The following is a 26040-nucleotide window of genomic DNA, read 5'->3' on the forward strand; positions in this document are numbered from 1 at the left end:
AAAGTGGCGTGCTATTTATACGCCCTCCCATGAGACCACGTTGCAGCTTAATATAATTATTCTGAAATGGGCCATTCTGCAAAATGAGTTCTTTTTACTATTGGTACTTTAGTATGTTTTGATGTGAATGCTTTTGTAGGCTAACATTTTTAGTGCATGCCATTTTATTTAAAGAATTTCTTCACTGTGGTCTATCTACTTTTACTGTGTTTAGATCTGAGTTTTTCTGCCACTTCTGTGGCACTGCTCCTAGTCCTGGCCCTGGTCCTGAGCTGCAGACTGAACTCCAGTCCAGGTTTTGTGGTGGATTTTTACTGGCAAGGCACAGCCATCTGCAGCATCCCCACACGTAGCCAGCCACACACGCTGTCCGAGAAGCCGCTATGAAGTTACAGCATTAAAATAAACAAAAACATTTATAGATAGAGTATCCCAATTAGCAGATAGGAACGCACTTGCTATAGAAACAGACATGTCCCTACAAATATGTAATAGACATGTGCATGCTGTAATGTCTTGAAAACGTAAGTAAATCGCTATAAATGTATTTATATTTACACACAAAGGAAAAAGTCGAAGAACTGCACATATTTCAGCCTGGGTGGATAATGTGGAGGGCTAGTGCATGTTCACTTTGAGGGGAAAACTAAGGCAGCATGGCCCTTTTTTTAAGAAAAACAAAAAGTGAACTTCCTGTTTCGGGGTGGTCCACAGACTGTGGAGAAAGGGAGGGAGGAGGGAGGAGAAGGGGGTGCGCATTCCCGCATTGGCTGTGTGTGCAACCAACTTCAGGACGCTTTGAGGGACTCTATAGCCCGAACATGGGGTTCAATTTTGTCAACGTTTGCGTAAAAGTGACTGAATTAGAAAAGCCCTTCTGAAACAGGATGAAGTGTCGATTTCTGTGAAGAATTCAGTCATCTCCATCCGAGTGCGTCTTGCCAGAAAGCCGAGAGAGAGAGAGAGAGAGAGAGAGAGAGAGAGAGAGAGAGAGAGAGAAAGAGAGAGGGGGGGATAGAGAGAGAAGGGAGGCTTTACTGGAAACTCAGACTTTCGCAGTCCTTGGACACTCTGAGCTCTTCCAAGGACTCTGGGAAACAAGTCAGAAAGTTTCATGCTGCGTGTTCCTGCATTCACCTGAGGTAAGTAGTGCTGAAGATTCATATTTCCTTTCGAAAGCGCAGGTTGATAAAAAGCAAATTAGTTTATTTGGGGTTGGAGAGTTGTGTTTAATTATGCGGCATTATTACACTCACTGTAGTGTTTTCTAACGCATTAAAAAAAAAAAACATTGCAGTTGTGTTATTGGTGAAGGTTTAGTAAGTCCTCTTCAGGTGATTGTGCGTGACTTTTACGCTTTGGAAGCGTGGAATTCATTTGGCTGCTTCACTTTTCCTGTACACTCCAATTTTCACTAATTGAGTTGCATAATGTTTCTACTATCCGACGAAAATGTGTTCAGCGTGTTCTGATACGCTGGTTTTTGCCCCCCTGGATTCATTCCTCGTCATCACAAAGTAGCATTGGCACTGTCCTTTCTATCCATGTGTGGAGATGTGGAGAATATACTGGCACGAATGGGTTAAGTTAGACACTAAAATACTACATTCCCGTGCTTTTATACGTTGATCTCTAAGGGGGAAGTGTTTCTTTTTGGGGGCTGACTACAAGCAGTTTAAAATCATCTGCCAGGGTCGCAGGGCCACCGGAGAACAGCTGTTTCTTGTAACCTGAAATACTTGAGGTGCCAATATCTTTTCCAAATGTGAGTTTCTGTCAGGACAGCCACAAACCAACATCATCACTGAGTCTGTGTGAGGCTACAGGAAGCTCCTGTAAATGCCTCATCTATCCATGAACCAATGCACTGGCTGAACACGTTTTTTTTTTGTCCTTTCTTTTGACTAAAATAAACATTGAATTGAAGCCTCCTATAACCCATCTCTCTCTAATCTGAGATAGATTATTTCATCTAATCTAATTATCTCTATAAGGGGGGACTGTAGCTTCTAATGTGGGAAGATTAGGCTGCTGGTCTTCATATAGTGGCCCTGGACTGAAGAGTGTCAACACTGGACTCAAAAGGACAGCCAAACACTTATTTATTCCAAAGTGACAGTGAGAAGTGCTGAGCACACAAACTCACAACCTCCCTAAAAAGTATTTGCACAGACACACTCATATACAGAGAGAGAGAGAGAGTGTATTTGTAAGCCACAAAGGGTCTTCAGTAGATCTCCAAAAACATAAGAGGGAAAGACTGATCTATTTGGAGCGCTGTGAAGTGTAATTGTGGATTAGTAATTGTTATACTATTGATTAAATTGATTCAGAGGATAGGATGTTTTGTGAAGTTTCCATATGTTGAGAACTGCCTTGTGTGAGCTGGAAAACAAGCACCTCAGACATTTTTGTGTGATTACAGGAAAACTAAAATGTTAATCAAGTAAACATCAGAGAAGCATGCTGGCCCTTCTCAAGGTTGAGATGGGGGAGATTTTTCGAGGTAGGAAAGTGCACTTGTCCTTAGCCACGTTTGAAAAGCTCTACAGGGGAGCTTCCTCACCCTCCCTGGTCTTTATCAAGAGTGTTAAGGCCAAAAGGCTCCTTAATGGCAATTCTCTTAAACAAATAGACCATACAGGAAGCAACTGTCCTCCTATACAGTCACAGGAGAGGACTGATGAGGTTTATCAAAACCATATCAGAGCGCTGATAAGTCTCTATCAGGCTGAATACAATTGAATTCAGTGGGATGAATTCCTTTCTGCGTTAGGCCAGTATAAACAAAAGTAGGTAGGTAGTTTAACCTGTACTTGAGCAACATTTAGGCAGAGGCAACTGGAGCGATGGCAGTTGCTGCTGGCATTAATGATGTTGTTTAATTTTCGTGTATTGGCCGCCAGTTACGTGACACAATGGTACCAGGGGCAGGCAGCAACAAGTGGTGGGTTTTTGTCCAGATTCCATTTTGGTCCGCTCAGCAAGAAACATGCGTCACGTGATGCCTGCAACCCCCCCCCCCCCCCCTTACCAATCCTTGTCTTCCCTCCTCCCACCTTCTAGTGAGAGGGAGGTGGGGGGGGGGGGGGGGGGGGGGGACCACCCTCACTGGGATCACAGTCCCTCAATCAGACCCTTTCACACCCTGTGAACCTGAAACAATCAGGGTTTAATAGCAGTTGTCTGTCTGTGCCGACCCAGGCTAAAACCATGTACGCTCACAGCGCGGAGCTGATCGGCTTCAGCTGCGGAGAGAACAGAGTAGACGGGCCTGGGGATGCTCCAAAGGACACATAAGCAAAGACACACAATCAAACAGTCTTTCTTTCTCTGTCCTTATCCCCTGCTGCTCTTTTCTCTCCTCATCTTCTAATTTTCCTCCTCATACTTCAAGGCTCGTAAAGAGGCGATCTGCCCCCCTCAGATTGCCAGTTTCAGGGCCGGGAATTTGAAGGTTATTTGGTTCATTGGATAGAGTTTGGGATGTTTTCAAACTGCTGCTATTTACGTTGTGTGTTGTCATTCATGGACCGTGTCTTTTGAGACCAGAGTGTATTGATTCTGGTTGTGGTTTGTTATTTTGGTTTGATCATTGAGCCAGATTTTATCCCATGGAGCCATCTGAATATCACAAGGAGACACCAGGGTAGTCATTTGTCCCAGCAATCTGTATTCACTGTCCAACATAGTTGCATAACTTTAGATGACAGTAATGGTTTCACTGAGAACCACTATACAACACTGAACACATCAAGTGATGCTGAAAGGATAATGAATGACATCAGAGGGAAAAGGCATCAGACACTTTAGAAAGCCTGACTCACATTAGCCAAACGACACACAGTAGAAAGGGGAAAAGTTGCTGTCATGGGAAATATTCTAAAAATCATTGTTCACAGTCGCTTGAAGCTGCACCCATTAGAAAAAGAGAGGGTGTATTAGATGTAATTATTTTAGTAGACTGAAGTTGAAGTTGACTGGTCATTCCCTGCTAATTTTGGTTGTTAAAGGAAAGCAGGATCTTTCCACAACTTTCCACTATTTTCTGGCATTTGACAGTCTATACAATACATTGATTTGTTGAAAATATAGTTATGTGATTAAGTTAGTTGTAATCTTTGTTCATCAGCTGAGAGTTGGCAACAATACAGACATCACATAAAACCACCCTACTGCCAGAGATTGATGTTGGATGATTCTGCAAAACCCCCTGGATAATGTTCAATGACGATCAAACTGCGGTTAAGGTTTTGTTAGGGTTAGGCTGCATTCACATCAAATGAGGCTTTGCGGTGATTAGCTCAGGTTTGTGTGGCAGTGAGGGAGTGCCCACTTGTGTCTCTGTTTTGTTCCCCACTGTCCCTGGGTCCCCCACTGCTGGCGTTTTCACTGCTACGTCTGAGATGGTGTGATTCATCGATTAGTTGCTTGGTCTATATCTTGTCATAAAATGGTGAAAAGTGGTAATCAGTGTTTCCCAAAGCCCAAGATGACGTCCTCAAGTTTCTGGTTTTGTCCACAACTCAAAGATATTCAGTTTACTGTCATAGAGGAGGGAATAAACAAGAAAATATTCACATTTAAGAAGATGGAAAATGGTGTCTTTTTTTCTTACTCAAAGTGAATAATCTATTATCAAAATAGTTGGCGTATAATAGTTATAGACTGTTCCCGTTTGTTTTTTAATTCCATAACCAGCATACTTCCCTAACTTTAATCAGCAAACCTTTGTTGCAAAAAAATAATTCAGGATGAAAACTCCCCAAACATCTCCATACAAATGCAGAGACATAAAACAAACAACAAATAGCACTTCATTCAATTGAACAACAAAACATAATCCAAACTGCAAATGTGATTCATCTAAAAATAAATATGGCAATTTAGTAGCATACAAATGTAATTCATAGGACACCATGCTGCAAATTAGGTTGGAATCAATGAAAAAATGTCCAGATGAAAAAAATAAAAATCACCTTGCACTGACTAACCAGTCGTCCCGGTGCCTAATGTGGGAATACTCCAGTTTAACTCACAGCTTTAATGCCTTAATACTAGACATGAAAGGTCAAGTCACTGGCGCTGCAGGCAGCATTAAGAATGATAATGGTTGAAATTTTACAGTAAAGTCGTGTTTTTGCATGTGCCTGAGGGAATATGTGTGTTGTATAGAATTAAGGCAGAGTCGTTCCATTTCCCATCATCCCTCCTCCTTTGAATGAGGGTGGCGGTTTTTGATACATTTGTGTGTGTGTGTGCATGTCTGTAAAAGTAGTTAGGCATGCTGACTATCATCCCATGTGGTTGATATTAAAAATCAAACTGGTGCTAATAGGATCCAGGTGAAATTGTGAATTGTTCTCACATGCAACAACAACCCACACTGATACGTCTTAGCTTGGTTTGTAACAATAGGCTTGTGGTTGTTTTTTTTTTTTGAGATACGGTGGTCGACTGTGGATGACAAAGTCGAAACATTATCAGCCTCTGTGGAGGAGGCAGAGAAAGTACAGTCCTGTGATTTTTTTTCAGTTGTTTAATTAAAGTTAATCAAAGGTTTAAACTGTGAGTGATAACTAGATTAATTAGCTGTTCACAGTTGTGTTTTTTGTCCATTTATTTTCCTGCAAGATTTTTTTACCTGCATGTGTGAGTGTCTTTGGCCATGTGTGTTTCAATGTGTGTGTTCTCAGCAGCTGATGACTCACGGCACGCTGTCCTGTCGGCAGGCAGAAAGTGAAGAGGGGGCGGTGTTTGTTATTTCACCAGGTTGCCATAGCCACGGTGCATTTGAGTGCTGCCATCATCAGTGTAATTACAACTTAACTGTCTGACACTCACCCTCCTCGCTGCCTGCGTCTCTCTGACGTCCACCAATAGACTAGTGTCAGATAGCCGGGGAGGGTCATCCTGATTTGATATGATATGATTAAAAGCCTTTTAGGGTCAACACAAACGAACAAACAACATCTGGGTGACTGCTACAGATTAAAAATTCTTTGTTTTTTCCTTTCTTCTCTCTCCAACAAAATTGCAATCCCTCATTTTAACTTTAAGTACAGACGTCTAGATTACTCCTCCCTAGAAGTTTGCATGTAAGTCACTTAATTTCCCAGCGCCGTTTTATGTGATAAGCTATTACATTTTACTGCTGGAATAATTATTTCCGACTTCCACGAAAAGAGAGCGAGAGAGAGAGAGAGAGAGAGAGAGAGGGAGACACTAAGATGAGTTGACTGCAGGCATGTTGCGTGTGATTGTGATGAGCCTTCTGGACAACAACTCTGTTATCTGTGATGAGATAACATCAGAAGATCCTTGGCTTGGCAGATGTTCTTGGGTAACTCGCAATTCCACATACCACACACACTCTTCTTCATGCACACAGCAAATATCTTCTAGACATTAATCTATAAAGTAACGCAGATATCTGTTATCACTCACGTAGGGGTTTATATGCAGCATGTTCATGTTTAGATGTTAGATATGCACAAAGATGCAGCTGCACATGAGGACTGATGGCTTCCTTATATTTCATTTCATATAAAAAATGCTCCTATACTTTCTAATTTTCTGAAATTGTTTTCTGAAATTTTCTGAAATTGCTTTTGCCCTTAACAGTACTATGGTAGCCATATGTCAGACGAAATATCATGGTTTCATGGTTTTCATGATTATTAATCAGGGAATTTGTTATTCAACTCTTTAGAAGCAAAGATACACACAAGCTTTCTTTTTGGCGAGTTTGTATATATACAAAATGCTCCCAAGCTGCTGATTTAAAGCATATATAGTGCTTGAATTACCTCATGACATTTTTACAGCTCTACTGCTCAATACTCTAGGTTAGTGGTATGACGACTCTCTCACACACACCCCCCCTAACACACACACACACACATATACACACACACACATATAAACACACACACACACACACACACACAAACACACACACACACACACACACACACACACACACACCCACGTGACTCGCAGGATTCATGGAAACTGTGACGTTATGAAACCGCCATGTTACTGCCATGTCACCGCCATGTTACCGCCATGTTACCGCCATGTTACCACCATGTTACCGCCATGTTACCGCCATGTTACCGCCATGTTACCGCCATGTTACTGCCATGTTACTGCCATGTTACTGCCATGTTACTGCGGTTATGGCAAGTTGTATGTATTTTTAAGTTAAATGAAGGACATCTCAGTGTCTTCCAGGTTTTTAGAGTTACAAAAACTACAGTTTAAACAATGGATGAACCAAACCACATTTGCTTCGTACTGCATGTTCATGAGAAAGGAATAGTGTGGTCAGCCTTCTAAAACCACAAAAAAGTTGAAGCTTTTTTCTCTTTGTTTGCTTTCTTTCCCTCTGTTTGTTACTTCTCTTCCAAATGTTTCTAGTTCTGTATAAATCTCCCACCTCATTGCCATTCTCTCCTCCTCCTCCTCTGTTGCTGCCTCTCGGCCTTTTGCGTTTTCTTCTATTCCCGTTTCCCTGCTCTGTAAATAAGTGACAGTTGTGAGTAGCTACAGTGGCTTTCTGATGCCACGTTAACTAGATCAGATGCCATAACAGGAAGTACGTCCACATGCATGGATGAAGCACAGTGACATGCACATGACTTAAAGCCAAATGCAGGCCGAACCGTCACTGATACATTGACATGAATCTGCTGTGGGTCAAAGGTAGCTGCATCCTCCTCAGTCATATTTACTACAACAGATTTGACATTTGGTCTGCAAAGCACTTTCATCAGACTTCAGGCTTCACAGACTTACTGATGACTCAGAGAAAACTCTTCACCTGCATATTAATTCATGAGTAACATCTGCTGATTGTTTTCGTAGCAGAAACGTTGACAAATTCCCCGCAAAAAAGAAGCGCCTGCGACCAAACCAAACTCTATAAGTCTGAAGAGTTCTGCAGCAGGTGATTAACAAAAGTGATGTGGTATACTTTGTTTTGTGACCTGACTGGATGTATGTTCTTCTTTGTCATCAAATTTTGCTCACATTGTTATGTTTATGTTTATGTTCCCTGCGGTCTGGTGTCATAAAACGTAAATGGAAACTAGCTGTCCAACTTTGTGTTGAAGCTGTTATTGAGAAAATAATTCCCTTCAGGAGACAATAAACTGCTGGAAGGTTGTGAGATGTAATTAACTTTGTTTCAACAAAGCTTTGCTGCCGTCTCCTTTACAGTAGAAAAGAAGAATCCCTCGTGAAGATCATACAGCAACAGAAAAATACAGTCCCTGGGCATTTGCTGCATATTTTGAAAGTTAATTAGGCCTTTAGAAAAATGATATTATTGGCACACGTTGAAAAAAGCTTTCCATTTTCATTAACAGTGGAATTTGTTGGAAAGAAGAGCAAAAGAGAGTAAAGGGTGAATGAGAGAAACATTTCGTAGCGAGTGTGTAGGAGGAGGAGGATTTGGAGAGAGAGAGAAAGAGAGAGAGAGAGAGAGAGAGAGAGAGAGAGAGAGAGAGATGCAGATTGTTTTAAATCCACAGCGAGTCAGGCTCTCAAATTTATGCCCATGGGCTGCTTCTTGGGTGGGCTGCAGGGAGGGCGGTGCGCTAGCTGGAGCAGGGGAAAGATGCCGACTCCAGACTGCTCGCCTTGCTCTGAAACTTTGGCTTTTCCTGCTGGAACACATTTACAACTCAACCGTCCTGACTGGCTGACTGACTGCCTGGCCCTGCCCTGCCTGACTTAACTACACTGACTGATTTTTTTCCCTGCCGTTTATTGAGCAACCGCCATTTTCAAAGTGTTAGATGGTTTATTTGACATTAATGATGCATTTTTAACACGTTTTTAAACACTGCAAACAGTGCTGGAAGCTACAACTAAACTGTTGCGAGTGCACAGAAGTTTTAATAAGCGGGAAATTATTTAGCAGTTTCCTTAAAAAATGACCATTTATATGAAGTTTAAAGAAATTCCAGCCTTAAACTGATTTCCTCATACACGCAGTTTGTTCTCCAAGAACTTCAGATAAGACATCATTCAGTCTCCTCTGTGTTTCTGTTTCTTTTGCTCAGCATGAGAAACACCCGAGTTCACACATACCCTTTGAATAGATTCTCTGATGTTTAGGATGAAGGAGAGCAACTCACTCAACAACCAGCTTTTATAAGGCAGTGTGTATTTCACCGTGGAGTTTTGGGGTTGTGTATAAGTTGCTACTAGTGGTGTCAGCTTAACATATAGTAAAAGTCAAATGTAGAAAGACTCCTGTGGTAAAAGTGTATTTCTAACTTGAAAATCTAACGAAACCTGTGCAACACCTTGTTACCTCAAACAATAAAAAACAACTGGAGTTTTTCATGCTGTTTTGTGTTGTACTCAAACACTGAAAGGCGTGTTCAGAGCTGAGTTTTTCTACGTTTTTTCTGCCTCAGTAACAACGCAGGACTGAATACACAGCATGGGGATGACATCAGCAGCATGTAAATCAGCCGAGCAGCCGAGCAATAATCCAAACTTCAAATTTAGTTGGTCGGTTCACCGCGATAATGTGCTGACACATGTCCGTGCATGCATACATACTACAACAATAACAGGCCAGAAGGAAGTAAACAAGACATTTATCTTATAATATTTGTCACGGCTTTAATCACAAAAGTGTCTGTCTTTTAAGAAACAGAGTCAAACTCACGTTATTCTTCAAGTTAAAACTCCACTTTAGAAAGAAAAGAAACACACGTGGGTATATTTCTTCTTCCCAGCAGTCACGGTTATGTGTCTGGCGGCTCTGTGAGCTAATTCTCCGTGAAGGTATTACGGTTATTGGAAGGCTTGTAAACCATTAAGTCTTTATTTACAAGAGAAAGAAAAGAGGGTCTGGGTAACTGTTTGGGGGGGGGAGCTAGGTCTTGGTCTGGGAGCTGACCCCACTGTAAGTCATCAGAACAACTGAATTTCGGCCTGCGGGACATCTGGTCCTATTTGCAGCAGACTGCAGACCACTCCTCAATTACATAATTGTGCCCATTAATTAAAAGAGTAGGGCCCTCATTTCCTGGTAGCCAATAACTAACAAAAAGAGAGCCAGTAAATAAGGACTCTAAGACATACATGATTATAGTGTGTGTGTGTGGTGAAACATTAAACATGGCCTCCCATGTAAAAGAGCAGCCCATGGCTCAAAAGCCACATTGTATTTCCAGCGTTATGCTGAAAAGAGTGTGTGTGAAGCTCATGTAAATCTTCATCTTATTATGGAATTTCTGAGAAGCAGGAGTTAAGTGATGAGACAGCTGTTAGTTAAACACTTGTTTTTTATGTAAAAGCATTTTGTTGTTTCTTCAGCATCAGTAGCTGCTATTGTTGGCCACACACAAAGCACTCTGCAGGTCGAAACACCAATTATTTGAAATAAAACTTACTTAAAACACAATTTGATTTATTTTCTGTTGATCAGCTAATCAAATAATCAACTAACTGTTGTTAACTAACAGTTTTTAATATGCCCTTTGAGGCTAAGGATGCAAAACGGTGTCAGTTCTCTGGTTCCCATGCCGTGAACTGACCTGCTGCTGCACTCAGCATGAAACAAATGTTGGAATGACAATGTGGCTGTCGCAGCTGTTGTTTTTTCAGGTCCAGAGCTGTTGTCCTCTCCTCATCCTCCTCCTCATCCTCATGTACTTCTTTCTCCTGATGCTTCTCTTGTCATCATCACTGTCCTCATGCCAGGGGGTGCAGAGTGGGATCAGCCTGTAGGACAGGAGCTCACACAGTAACGCACCTGCTTTTATAAGTTTGAGGAGAGCGTGGGACAACAGAAGAGTAACCGGTGGGGGAGAGATACTGTCTTTCTGTGTGTGTCAGAAAGAGAAAGAGAGAGGGCAGCGTACAGTGAAAGGAAGAGGCTGTGAGAGTGAGTCTCTCAGTCTTTGGATCGAGGTACCATGCTGGGCATTTATGCTGGGGCTTATGGGACCAGACTCAGCTGAATACACAGAGGGTCAACAGGGATCCACGCTCACTTTTCTTTTCACACAGAGTACAGCACTGTGTGTTCGCACTGCAACCTGTGCAGGCTGGTTCTCTGCCTTTCGCCCAGTGCATGCTGGGAAATGCTCCAGCCACCACTCCCCGAGATCCTGAACTGAACATAAAAGGATCAGAAATGCATAGTTTAGTGTTAGCAGTTTAGTAGTAGTAGTAGTAGTAGTAATTGTAGTGTTAGTGTTTAGTCTGTGTAGTGTAATTCTTTATACATTATTCTTACATAAACTGAGAACAACAAAAATATATTCCATCAGTTTATACTTTTACAAATCAGAGCTGAAACAAGAGTCAATCAATTGTTTAGTTGGTCGAAAGAAAATTAATTAGCAACTATTTTCATATTAGGTAATCTTTTAATGTGGAAACCTAGAAATTTGCTGGGTCCAAGAATTTAGATATCAACATTTTCTGGTTTTCTTGGGCTTTTATTATTTTTGGTCCTTTGATTGGACAAAACAAGAACATTTGACAAAAAGACATCACCACAGGATCTAATTCATGATGGGCATTGTTTTCTGTTTTACCTTTGTAAAGTTGTAGTAGAAGTTGTAGAAGCTCACCTTAATAGATATCATTGCCATGTAAGCTTAAAAAGTAATACTTATAAAGACAGATTGGGCAATGTGATTATATAGATCATAAAAACAATAGAAAAATGCCTACTGTTTATATTTTTCGATAATATTTCTATCTCAATGTAAAAAAACAAAACAGCAGCCAAACTGCGTTATTTGCTTCATTTGGACGCTTGGTGTTCTGATTCTCCTAAATGTAAAGTTCTACATGAAATGAATGAAAATCCTATTTGATTCACACAGTATACAAAACTAGGCTTTACCATGCGGTTATTTAGACAATTTTTTATTGACCTACCAGAAAGCATTATATATCATGATATATATAGGGATATGAAATGACCTATATCAGGACAGACGTTTTTGGCCCTACAATCACAATAAGACATATTATCTTGGGTTTGTTTTAACCTGGTAAAAGGCCCCAATTTCAATGTAATGTCCGACAAAATGTCATGAAGAATATCTCACTTTCCAACACAAAACCATGCAGTCTCACTTCAATTTTTCCTAAATGTGATGACTCCGCAGCATGTTGTGATTTTCTTGGCCTTTCCCGACTGCTGATGGTTTCCCCAGCAGTTAAACCCCCTTTGTCTGTCACTCCGTTCCCGTTATTTCTATTCAGGACAGGGCAGGCAGTTGTTCTGCTGTGGCACATTTATTGGCCCTTATTAGCTAGCACCTGTAGTCCATTAAAAGTCCAGCTTTGCTGACAGACTGACAGATACGTACTGTCTTTTGAGCTCTCAGTGTGGTGAGAGGAACACTTCATTCGGGATATGAACGGAAATTTGTAATGCTGTAGAGAACAATCGCTGGATGCTCAAAGTTTCAAACACTGAAACCCACAGGGTCCCATTCAAAGGGGTAATTTATCGACTCTTGTCTTATCGTGCAGCTGTGGAGGAGAAATGTGGTGAGCACTTGTGCGTGTCAATGTGTCTGTGTGAATGTTAAGTGTTGTGAGCATGTTCTCCAGTGTACAGTGCAGGTCCCAGATGTGGAAGTTGTGAAAGGAGGGACATTTTGGGTGATTATTTAAACTTTTTGGTCCAGGCTTGTGTCCGGTAGTGTGATTTAATTGCAAACTAAATTTAAAAACCTATATCATTTTTGCTCAACACCTGCCAATACAGCCACAAGTCACAATGCTGGTATAATGGTAAATATAAAATGTAATTGAACCGCAGCGCAAGTAGAGAAGAGTATGCAAACGGACTCAGAAATGTCAAGCAAAATCCATTTAAAGAGTGCAAAGAGCTTATTGAACTGGACAAGTACTTATGAATTATGATTTGTGTTCATGAATTCTCACCTTGCATTACTCGCGCAAGATGTTTGACTGCAGGATCATATTGGGATCATTTGTGTTTATCATGTGAGACGTGCCGGTGTAGATACCAATGGCATTACTTTCCACCACCACGCATGGCCAAAATAACCAATATTGCTGCTTTGTGGCTGTTGTGGGAGTCCCCGATACATGTTCAGAACATCATCTGGGACTGGGGGGCACACAGCTCGATGAATTAATGAATTTCACCTCCTTCTCCAGGAACTGCGTCCAGATGACTGCCACTTCCAGCGCTACTTAGGTACAGATTTTGCTGTAATTTGATTTCAGTAAACAGATCAAAAGATGCCCAAATTACTACATCATGATGCCGATGTGTAAAAAGTCTGAATTCATGCTTTGTCAGGTCTGTCCACAAAATGCCAAGCAAAGTTGGATTCAGGTTGATCGGGCCTATGCGATGCAGGAAAATCTAAAAAAATTACTTCGGCATGTAGGTGCTGGTAGTTGGATTGTGTTAACCTTGTTACAAGACCAGTGTAGCTGTTTATAGTCTTTCTAGACGACTGGAGGTGGTAGCCTCATTTTCGTAGTACGGTGAGAGTGTGAGTGTGGCATCAATCTTTTCATCTGACCCTGGAAGAAAGCAAATGAGCGTTTTTCCCCAAATGTCGAACTGTTCCTTTAAGTCAGTCTTCAAAAGTCTAAACCTAGAGTTTGCAGTTCATTATCCTGAAGGACACCTCATTTTTAGGTTGCACACAGTGTTGGCTCAGTGGACCCTGGCCTACACCTGATGTCATGAGTCAGGGATCTTTGACCTATATGCAGTCACATGCAACTTTCTTCTTGCAGTCAACATTGAAGTAACTTGAGTAGCAACAAATCAATGTATAATTGCAAATAAACTGATCAGCAAATGATCAGATCCCGTTGCATGTAGTACCAGTTGGTGCAGAGGTGAATCCTTGTGGTTACTCCCCCCTCTCCCTCCCTCGTCTTGTGTGTCCCAGCTCACACTCCAGCTTCCTGTGGGATAGAGCCGAGCCCCGGGGCAGAGGGATGTCTGCTTCCAACCAACGAGCTCTGTGACACATGCTCCAGCTTGTCTGAGTCTGTGTGTGAGGGTGATTGGGTGTCACAGTGAGTGTGAGGGTAAAAGTGCCTATACAGTACGTCTGCGTGTCTCTGGCTGCCTCCTCGTGCAAGTGTGTGTGTTTAGATGGTCAGAGATACGGGTGTTTTCTCTCTGTGGGTGGAGGTGACTGTCTAGGACCTGATGAAAAACTCACATTAGTAGTTCACTGTGGTCCAGGTTCACCTCAGGTTGCCTAAACACAACTTTGTCTCAGGGACTAGACTGTAAAACATTCACTGTCTCCTGTTGCAACGAAAAATAAATAATGTGTTTACATGATACTTCACCGAACTGAAATAAACACATTAAAGGGTTGTGTGCACTCTCATATGGCAATAGCTCATAGCTTGGTTGCCAGATTGAATTTCATATGACGAGAGATTTATTCTTCAGGATTTTATGTGCTTGTTACGCAGCTGAAACTTTGCATTATTCCTTTCAGTTCAGGGCTCTACAATGTGAGGAGAACAATGTGCAAAAAAGAGACCATTGCAAACTACTGAACCAACCTACACTGCTAATCATTTGAAAACTACAAGTCCCACTCAGGCCGGGCAATATAACATCATATATCTTCAAAACAATATACATTTTTTTATCATATATATTTGTCTATATCGTTTCTATCGCGATTTCGAAAAAACAAACTTCGGCAATATTTTTGTTAATTTGGATGACGCTTTAGGTTCTGATATAATTCAATGAATGCATTAATTATTGCATTTCATATTATTATTATTATTTATTATTATTATAATATTCATTTTGCACCAAGGTTCTTAATAAAATGAGAAAATGCTCTGCTTTTCATTATAAATTACATATATTTTTTACTGTATATTTATTGAATAACCAGAAAAAAACCTGCCATATTGTGATATATACTGTTACTGAGATATGATTTGTGTCATAGTGCCCAGCCCTAAATCCCACCTTTTCACAAGCCACAAAGCACCAATCACAGCAGAGTTTTTTATGATGACGTTGCTGGTGACGAGTGCGAGAAAGATGAATAACATGGAGATGGGATCACTACAATAGGCTTTGAGGTAACAGTATACTTGCAGACATTGCTCAAAATGAAGCAAACGCACGCACGCACGCACGCACGCAGGCACACACAAGAGCACATGCCCTCCTGTTGTGGCGATCACACTAATCTGTTGGCTGATCCTAATGAGCTCATGCCATTAGTGTACACATTATGTGTGAATGTGACGTAAACTGTAAAGCACTTCGAATGGTCCCAAGACTAGGAAGGTGTTATATAAATGCAAGACTATTTTACAGCTAAGAATTACTTTCATTACCGATTAACCTGACAATTATTTTCTTGATTAACTGATCACTCATTTGGTCCATAAAATGTCAGGAAATAGTGATTATTTTGTTCTCCCAAACCCCGGAAAAAGATTGATGTACTATCACACATACACAATTGAGATGATGGAATAAGGGGGTGTTTGGCATTTTTGCTCTTAATAGTTGTTTTATTGCTAATATTTACATCCTTTGTGCGTGTCAACCGGAAGGTAAATCTGTATCTATTATTAAGAAGAAGTTAACATGGTGTTCTACTCAAAAACAAGTTATCACATTAACAAATGTCCTCAATCAAATTTTATAAACTCAGGAAACTAATTCTGCGGGTTTTCTTGAAACAAAACTGTTCAGTTCTATAATTTCACACAGTCAGGGTTTTGGCATGTTTATGTGGCTCCACATCATGCCTGATCATTCACAGGCAGCATGTTAGGACAGTCTGCGGTGTACAAACATCAACATGATCTGTGTGTATTTCTCTGTAAGCAAAGCTGTGTGTCTTTAAGTTGAACCTTTACACACAGTGGCTTGCTTCACCTCAGCACTTCTTCCCCTGCTGGTTGGCCATCAGAGAAGACTGGTGGTGTGTCTGAGGTGTGTGGCTTACCACCATGTCATTGCCTGTAGGGCTCTTTCTGTCTGTTGTCACCTATGCACACAGACACACACGCAGACACACAGACACACACACGCACACACACACACACACACACACACACACACATGCACCCCCCCCCCACACACACACACACACAGAAGCTGTGTTTTCTTTCTCTGATTGATCCATATTGAAGAAAACCCTACAATCACCAGGACATGCAGAAATACAGGTATACAGTTTCATAAACCAACCTGGTGAGCAGTTAATTACTTGTACAGAATATGTCACTTTTTGCATCAGATACTGTAGACTGTGTGCACTGAACCAAAGCACCTTTTTGTATTTAAACAAGATAAACCAAAACTATACTGTAACCTTAAATTAAATAAACACAGAACTGAGCTGACACTGGAGTTCTTTTCAATCATTGGATATGTAACATTGCTGACATAATCTACCCAGAAGTGCAAAAGTGTCAGGCTGTCCTTATTCACTACTTGTACATACAAAAAGTAATGCATTGTAACTCGTATGTAATCCACTAATTTATTACTGTAGAAAGTACGTCTGTAGCAAAGAAGGAAATCAGGTGACCTAGTATAAGAGCGCTAAAATCCGCGTAGAAAGGCATGTCAGGGTGGTGGACGTGTTCCAAAGCACAGGACTTTTACCTGGAAGTACTTAACTAAACCACTACCTTTTTTCCAATCTTAACCAAGTTGTTTTGCCCAAACTTACCCATCACACCTTCAGGCACCGATCAACGTTTCACAGCATTAAATAGAATGTTGTATTTCATAAGATATCATGCTATACTGTTGATGAGAATACGCTGCAATAGGGTTCAAATTATAGCAATATAATACTATGAGACTAGATATTATCTTAGATTTTGGATATTGTAAAACTACATAGGTGCTGCCTTTACTGGTTATAAAGGCTGCATTACAGGAAAGTGATTTTCTAAACTTACCAGACTGTTCTTTTATTTGTCTTTACCCACTTAGTAATATATCCACATTACTGCTGATTGATGCATTTTAACTTCGAAAAAATTGTCTTTTAATTTACATCCTTACTGCACACAAGCTGTATTCAAGGCAGTTTGCCGGATATTCACAATTTCAGCAGCAGTAGTCGACAACTGTGGTTGTACAATTTGTATGTTGTAGTTCCAAACTGGTTTATTAGATTGATATTATTTTCTCAGTGTAAATTAGATAAGTACGAGATACATTTTGTACTCAGGCAAACAAGATGTGAGGTTCTTTCTGTGCCTCTTTTAACTTTTTAATAATGTGACAGCATTTATTTTAGATTTGAGCCACGATGGAAGTTTGACGTGACCTTTATGTAAGAGTAAATCTGGGTGCTTATTCAGTCATGGGACTGGCATGTTAAATTAGCATCACATCTAACTCTTTTGATGTTTGATATACATTTGTAATAACGCTTCTTACTCTAGGGATTTGATTGTGAAAACATTAGACATATGTAAAAACCACAGTAACTGTCAATAAGAACATGGTTAGTGTGTAAGCACGCACATGCACACAAACATACACTCACCTTTCCGCAACCCTCTTATACACCCGCAGGTCACCGGGGGAGTTGTTTAACCTCAGCTAAGTGGGGTTTGGAAGTTGAGGGGAAGTGAAATTAGTAAGTAGAAGATAATTCACTGGTCCTCTGCTCTCCTCTCCGTAAACACATTGAAGAGCAAACGTTTTTAACTTGGAGTGTCAGCGCCAGAGCTCTTCTGCTAACTGACCCGGGGCTCTGAAGAGCTGAACATAACAGGCGCCCACATCGGCTTTGTGTGCAGGAGGGTCTTTACATAACCAAGCATATTGTCTAGCAACCAGCTGGCTACTGAAGGACCTTGTAAATGGAGGAGGGGGTCTTCTTGAGTGGAGGCCAGTAGCCGGGTTGAGAGGCTGGTGGAGCTAAGCTAGATCATGACTAAAGGCAAGTTTGTTAACCTGATAGTGCCCTAAGAGTACTGATGCAATGAGCTCCCACGGAAGCAAAGGTGCTAGTGAATCGAAATCTCTTGTTGTAGGAAAATATTCTGATTTAAAGATTAATTATGTCCACACAAAAATCTTCATTTTTGAAAGGTGTCTTGAAAGCCATTTGACATGCTTTTCACAAAAAAAATCACATGTTTGCCAATGTAAATCATTCCATAGTTACCTAACGCCCCTCACTGTGCTCCCTACACCATTACTCCACAAAGCCCGGCCTTCTTCACCCTGTTTCCAGTGTTTGGGTCTGAGCCAGAATTCCCTTGGAACTGCCCAGGATGTTGAGGTATATTTTTCCTCCCCGCTCCCAGCGATTGGTTTTTTTCAAGATGTTTTCTTTTGACAGAAAACTAATGTTTGCATGTCTCTCTCGTTCACCATCCAGATCACACCAGACTTGAGATCTTTAATAAATACGGTCTGGAGTCATTTTTTTTCTTCGAAAATACTGAAGTTGTGGATCTTGTTAACGGGAAGTAAATAAACTAAATTTGGATTATTGTGTTGAAGTATTCATGTCTTGTTATGTTTTAAGCTTCTATCTTGCTTTAATTCTGCAAGCCATTTCCGTTTTCAAAGACGTATTTCTCTCTTAAGAAACGTTTTCAGTTTCACTAACACCAATTGTCCTCAAACAGTCGTGGCAGTCATTCGTGTGGCAGCACAACAAGATCTCACTGGCAACAGTGATTTTGACGCAGCGACTCATTCACCTTACATCAGATGATAATGACCCATTTATCACAGACACTTGATAGCCCTGTCATTCTTAACAGCTCCCTGCCAGGACAGAGGAAGCTTCAACTGCTGTTCCTGAGATGTCACTATTGTTTTTCCAATACACAAAGACAAGGTGTCCTGATGGCCCCTGGTTGCACCACTGAGGGTTTTCTCGCTATTGTCGTCCGGGCTGCAATCACAGGGAACAGAGTATGGAGGCGGGGGAAGGTGGATGCGGCTTGTATGGGTGCTTTGAAAAGATGTGTGAAATAGGAGTATGGGTATTAAGGGTTTGACTCAGTTGGGGGTCCATTGTGCTGAAGGCTGAGCCCCCTACTAGCATCCATGATCTCCTCCATTGACACAGAAGCTCTGCTCTGCTCCCTGTGTGTTTTTGTCAACCTCTTTCTCACTACTCCATCTCTTTCTCTCTTTACCTCCCTTATTTCACTCTCTTCTTGCCCTGAGGGCCCGTCCACACGAAGACGTATTTTCCTGTAACCGCACAACTTTAGTATCGTTTTGGTCGACTATCCACACACAGCCAGCGTCATCAGAGCCTGAAAACGGTATCTTTTGCAACCAGGTCCCAGAGTGGGAAGATTTGACAACGACCCCCGTGGCGTTGTCGCCTGGACGGCAAAACTGCATACTTTGTTAACAATCAGATATCGCCCCACCTGCGATGTCACATAACAACAACAATGCTGCTGCATCGAGAGAGACACGGACTGTTTACTGAACTGGACTCTGAGCCACATGCATGGGAATTAATTAGGCCGACCATATATTTCCCCCTTTTCCCTGATGGTCTGAATAAGTCTTAAGAAATTAAGTAAGTAATAAGTAAGTAATAAATTGGTAGCTAGTCGCTTTTTATAAATAAAGTTGCCAAGAAGGTCGCAAAAAGCAGCGAGACAGTGCCCACCTGTTAGTGCTTTGGGACAGGGAAGGGCTCACAGCAGCACCATCTGCTCGTTGAGGAGTGACTACAGAGTGATTCGTGCATCGAGTGTCCAAAACACAACAAAAGTCTCCAATAACACCAGAAACAGTCCACAGATTTCTGTATAGAATGGATGAGGATTTGGAAAGTCTCCAGATTTGGCCTGAAAGTCTCCGGTGCTTGTATCATTCTCCATTGTTGGCGTATTTCAGTGGCAGTTACAGCGCCACATCCCCGCCTGGCATGTGTATTACAGCGTTTTTAGCCGGTTTCACTGGTTACGTGTGGACGCAGGTATTTCTTGAGCCGAGGCTGTGTGGATGGAAAACTTTTTAAGAACAATGGAGAAAAAAAGGTTGTTTTCGATCGTGTGGACGTACCCTGAGTCAGAGCCAAAGAATCTGGGGAGGCTTTCCTCTCTCCAGTTTGAGTTCACACGATTCACATGGGTATAGTTGGTGTGAATGATGCCGATGACAGGTCACTACAGCTGTGTTTCACCGTGGTGTAAACTGCTACTTTATGATTTTTAGAGGCCCTGTAAAACAAATTCTTCATGAACAAATGTGTGTATGCCCCTGTGCTTAGTCAGGATTACAGTTGGTATTCTTTAGAAACATTGAAATGAGCTCAAGGATTTATCCAAACTACCCTGTTTTCTTTCTAAAATGACATCCGTCCACTGACGCGTTTTAGCTACACGTCAAAAAACCTGTCCATATTAACATGCCTGAAAACGTAGATCACTTCACCATTCGCGTACACTGGGCATGTGCGTGCTGTTGTAAACAGACACATCATCGTTTCAAAATATGAAATAATGGATAAAGAGTTGCAAGGTCAGATCAGTCTCATGACAACACAGGAGCAGCTACATGCCGTGTATGTTGTATCCTGCAGTTTATGGTTTGTTGTCCTGCTGTATCAAAAATCTTCAATTCAGAAAATTCGAACTGCCATAGATGTAACCAGCGAAATCCTTGCATATTTATCAGTATGTTGTTCCCCTGTGATAATACGGGGATTCTGTGCTAAAGTCACGAGTATTTCCTTATTGCTAAATCTGATTGTAAAGTATAATTTGATTAGGTCATCCGCTTTAATTTACGCATTTTCTTGGAATAGTACCCCCCTCCCCGGGCTCCATAATTGTTTTTGTTTTTTTTAACCTACAATGGCCCTAAAACACCATCATAGTCTAAGGATATGTAGTCTAGAAAATCCCAGACTCAGAGGTGTGATTACACAAAAATGTGTAATCAGAGAATAGTAACTCCTCCTCATGTCATTGAGCCCCCCAAATTCCCAGAGATATGACACGACAGAGACTTAATGGTAGCTTGAGCCCTGCTCCTTAAGGGAAATCTTAACGCATACAACAACATTTTGATAGTGTGCTTCCAGGTTGGTGGCAACAGTTAGGAGAAAGACTTTTCTTGTTTGAGCATGAAATACACAAATCGAGGTCAACAAAGGAAGGTTAGTTTTCCAATTTCCTTGTGGAAGAACAACACATTAATACCCATCTTTTTAATATGGTTTGCTCACGTTCTAATATGGATGTAACATTCAGGTGTCCATAGGTGTGTCATTTAGAGCTTAAGACAGTCTTATTACACTATTTGATTTGCAAGCTTGAGGTATTTCGCACCTGACATATTCACGTAAGTAATTGTTTTTGCGTTGATTTAAAGCATATTCTTCTTTTTCTAATCTTTTTTCTCTCTCCCCCACCCACACAATGTGCTCGAGGGTGATTCGGACGCAGGTTGTGAGCGTGTTTCGGACAGATTGTGAATGTGTGTGTACATATACCTATTTGCACAGCGTTATCCAGCTTGTGTGAGGCCAACAGGAGTTGTGCGATTGTCAATAGCAGAAGTCAATAAAAACCCGTCATCGACAAAGAGAGAACAAACAGCCGCGGTTTGTTCAGGATTTCCTAACAAACACTCCACAAGGAGGACCGCGGATAGTGGAGAGAGAGAGAGAGACAGAGAGAGGCAGTGAGGACCTGACTCTCCCTGTTTAACAGCAGATCAAACAGGGTATTGTCCCACTCATGAGGTTATTCTCAAGAGACTCATTATTACAGAGACTGGATGCTGATCAAACCCTACACATAAAAACACAAACATACAGAAGTGAAAGGAAACATTATGCAAAATTACCCCTTTTAGCATTTACAATTCAATTCGATTCAATTTTATTTACAGTGCCAAATCATAACAAAAGTTATCTCAGGACACTTTACAGAGTAGGTAAAGACCACACTCAATGACTTATTTAAGATTTACATAGACCCAACAATTCCCCCGTAGAGTACGGTGGCAAGGAAAACCTTCCCTATAACAGGCAGGAACGTCGGACAGGCCCAGCTCTGTGGAGGACGGACATCTGTCTTGATCGGTTGGGGAGAAAGAAAAGGAGAGAGAAAGATAGAAAGACAAAGACAGACAAAAGACAGAGAGACAGACATACTTCCAGAGATGCAAGCAACCAAAGAGTAACAGTAACTATAATAATATCTATAGTAATGTGAATATGACTTATATGTTATGGCAGTTAATACAGCAGAATAGTAGGAACACAGCTAAGGTTATAGAATATGAAAATGCTAATAATTATGGCAAACATGATCAATGATGAGTAGCGGCAATAGCAGCTACGGTACAGCGAAACATACCACTGATGGTGTTTTTATGGCTACAAATTTTATAATTTATTAAACTAATGATAGTATATATGTGTTATAGTGCCAATAGCAGCAGGAAGCGTCATGCAGGATCACGGCAGCAGGCACCACCACGATCAGCAGAGACCTGCCAGACGACAAAGCACAAACATCTCCGGCGAAGAAGTTGAATTAGTAACATGCATTGATGAGACATGAATGATACAGACGGAGAGGAGAGAAGCTCAGAGTATCTGGAAAAGTATTATCCCCCGGCAGACTAGGCCTATAGCAGCATCATTAAGCAGAACAAAATCAGCTTATAAATAACAACATAGCTGAGTAATAGGCTCGTAAGCCCTAGCTGTAAGCTTTATCAAAAAGGAAAGTTTTAAGTCTACTCTTAAATATGGGGACAGTGTCTTCCTCCCGAATAACACTTGGGAGTCGGTTCCAGATCAGAGGAGCTTGGTAGCTGAAGGTTCTGCCTCCCATTCTACTTTTGGAGACTCTAGGAACGACAAGTAACCCTGCATTCTCAGAGCGCAGCGATCTAGTGGGGTAATACAGTACTATGAGCTCTTTAAGATACGACGGAGCCTGACCAATAACAGCTTTGTAGGTAAGGAGAAGGATTTTAAATTATTTCTAGATTTTACAGGTAGACAGTGCAGAGAGGCGAATACAGGAGAAATATGTTCTCTTCGGTTTGTTTTAGTTAGTACACGAGCTGCAGCATTTTGGACCAACTGGAGACTCTTAACAGACTTATTGGAGCAGCCTGATAATAAGGAGTTGCAGTAGTCCAGCCTAGAAGTAACAAATGCATGGACAAGTTTCTCTGCATCTTTCTGAGACACAATGTTCCTAATTTTCGCAATATTACGCAGGTGAAAATATGCAGTCCTTGTCGTTAGTTTTATGTGAGAATCAAAGGACATATCCTGATCAAAAATAAACCCAGATTCCTTACCTGCTATTGAGTTTCGGAGGCCTTAAGGGCCAAGTACAATGGTTTAACATCAAAAAATTGCAGGTCATCCAGATTTTTATTTCCTTAATGTACCTTTGAAATTTAGCTATGTAATTATATAGTATACAGTATCATACTATTTGATTATTATATTACTGAAACATTAACATGTAAGCACCTAGAGCTGAACAGATTTGTCAATGGACAGAAAAATAATCTTCAAAATCTTTGATAAAGGATTAACTGTTAAAGTAACTTTTCTTTTTTTTTCTTTTTTAAATGGCAGAATAGAGATTTAGTGGTTTTAGACTGACTTTTTCACTAGTTTCTATAGTTTATAGAGAACAAATGATTTATGGTTTAATCTAGAAAATAATCAACAGATTAACTGTTGCTCTTGGTATAATATAACTATAGTGTAAGAATGAAGTAGCATAAAATGGAATTAGTAAAGTGCTTCAAAATTGTCAATCCATCCACCTCTGCAACTTAGTGTACATGTAACATTACCACAAGGATCGAAAGTTCACAGCTATCGAGGTTTATGAACTTGTTATGGCAGACATCCTGAAATCACCATAAAAGAAAATCAAGAAGTAGTCTGACCCTCCCATGTCCCTTGTAAATATCTTCAGCTGGTGCAGATCGGTCAGAAAGGGGCAAATGTGCAGCTGACCAGCTGTGGCCTGCGGAGAGAAAATGAGGAAGGACTGAAAAAACACATCTATCGTAAGTGTCACCGCTTGGCCTGTCAGGAAGTTTACATGTGTTGGCTGTATTGGCCTTTTATCCTTTTACTTTTGGCACTTGTTCTTTGATTACTTCCTGTAATTACTTAGCTTATTTCAGTGGATATTACACTTACTCCTCATATGACAATATGCTTTTACTCTCACTTTTATTCAAGCAGTATTAATGCACTTGTCAAACTGTTTTTGTTAAGAGCATCCGCTGAAGTGCATGTGTGAAACGTGAATGACAACAGTGTCCATGGCTTGCACTGTCCCTTGGGATAAACTGCTACAATAGGAGCACAACACTAGAGCCCTTATGCAAACAAAGTGTTCTTGAATGAAGGAGGCATTTAAAAATGATCGCTCTCCACAAACAGAATGCGACCCTCCTCTCTCTCTGTCCTGCTGTCCCCCTCCTCCTCCCCCTCCTCCTCCTCCTTCACCACCACCCTAAACTCCCTCTTTTTGTCATTCGCGCCTTCTTTCTGTCCCAATTCTTGTCTGTCCCTGTGCCCGTTGAACACATTTGGCCTGTGCTAAACTTGAAGTGACAAAAACTCCCATCCCCTCGTCATAAAAGGGCTTTATCTTTGTCCTTGTTTTCTCAGAGCTTTTGAGGAGGCTGATCAGTGGAGGAGTGGTAATGGGAGAAGGTGCTGCAGTGCTGGATATAAGTTGGAAACAGGGAATAAGTGGCCAGACTGGGGACTGAGAGGGAAAAGAAATGAGGAGAGGGGGACGGGACTGTGATCAGAGGTGGAGAATGGAGTGATTAAAATTCATCCCACGGTGCAAACAAAAGGAGGAATGAAAAAGCTGGAGAATGCAGCAGAGAAGAGAGAGTGACTGTTTGGGGAGGGGGTTAAGAAAGATTTGGGGGGAAAAGAATATTGTAAGCCTCAGCAGATCTATGAACACCCCCCCCCCCCCCCCCCCTCTAAATGAAAATGACTGCCTTTGACTCACAGCACAATTATCCTCTGAGACAATGGAAAACAAGGGAAGAAGAAGGGGCGGTGAAGAGGAGTAGGAGATAGATAGATAAAGAGAAAGAGGAAGAGGAGCAAAGAGAACATTAATTATTCGGCAGGCTTTTCCTCCAAGATTTGCAGAGGCAGGCTGAACAGGGGTCAACAATTGACTCAATTACAAGACAAACTCTCCAAGGGCCCTACACCACCACTCACTGCGAACCCGGGCAGGCTGTTGATTTTTTTTTTCTCCCCTTCTTTTCTTTGCTGGTAAATGTTTGCCCCTCTTCAGGTGCCCCTATGGCAGACGCAGGAACTCCAGCCCCTCGGCTAGACTTTAACCTTTTCAGCCGCTGAATGATTCCCCTCTCTGCTCTCCATGAAGAGCCAGAGGGAGAGAGGGAGCGAAGAGGCAGAAGAAGGGCTAGAAGCTCTGACTTTGTCAGGCTTTATAGCTGATAATGAATGAGAAATGTCGGGTGACCCAAGAGGACAGGTTTTTTTTTTTTCAATCGCAGAGGTGGAATATTCTCTTTCATTATGGTCGGCCTCGAGCAACATGTATACAACTTTTACTCACGCTGAAGGGATTAAAACAAATTCAACTCATCTGTCCAATATTCAAAAGGGATTTTACATGATGCATTTTATTACATCCACTGTAGTCACTGTGTATTGTTAATTGAGGAGTTTAAAAAGTATACAGTAGCTTTGTATTGTTTTTACCCCAGTGGTTTCTGTTCTTGCAGTTGCCGTCAGTGTCAGTGTTAGAATATATCCATTAATTCATTCATTTCAAAACATTTGGAATACATCTTCCTACATATACAAAGCATGTGAAAAATTTACAAATTTATTTGAATACCTGACACATATGTTTATTAATTAGCTCTGCCAAGAAAGGTTGTGTTTTTGGCGCTGTTTGTCAGTAGGATAAGGGAAAAACTGTGGCCTGATTTTAATGAAACTTTGTGGAAAGGTGTAGCATGGACCAAGGAAGAGACTATTATATTTT

At 41.2% G+C, this 26040-nt stretch overlaps 1 protein-coding gene across 1 annotated transcript in view; it reads left to right on the forward strand.

Moving 5' to 3' along the window:
• The first annotated feature begins 1050 nt into the window (after positions 1-1050).
• Positions 1051-26040, forward strand: part of gli1 (GLI family zinc finger 1) — a 53807-nt gene continuing 28817 nt past the window's right edge. The window contains exon 1 of the mRNA XM_083939448.1: positions 1051-1142. The gene's annotated coding sequence lies outside the window, so the exon portion shown is untranslated. The remainder of the gene's footprint in view (positions 1143-26040) is intronic.

The sequence above is a fragment of the Echiichthys vipera genome (genome assembly GCF_963691815.1).
Source record: "Echiichthys vipera genome assembly, chromosome: X".
NCBI lineage: Eukaryota > Metazoa > Chordata > Actinopteri > Perciformes > Trachinidae > Echiichthys > Echiichthys vipera.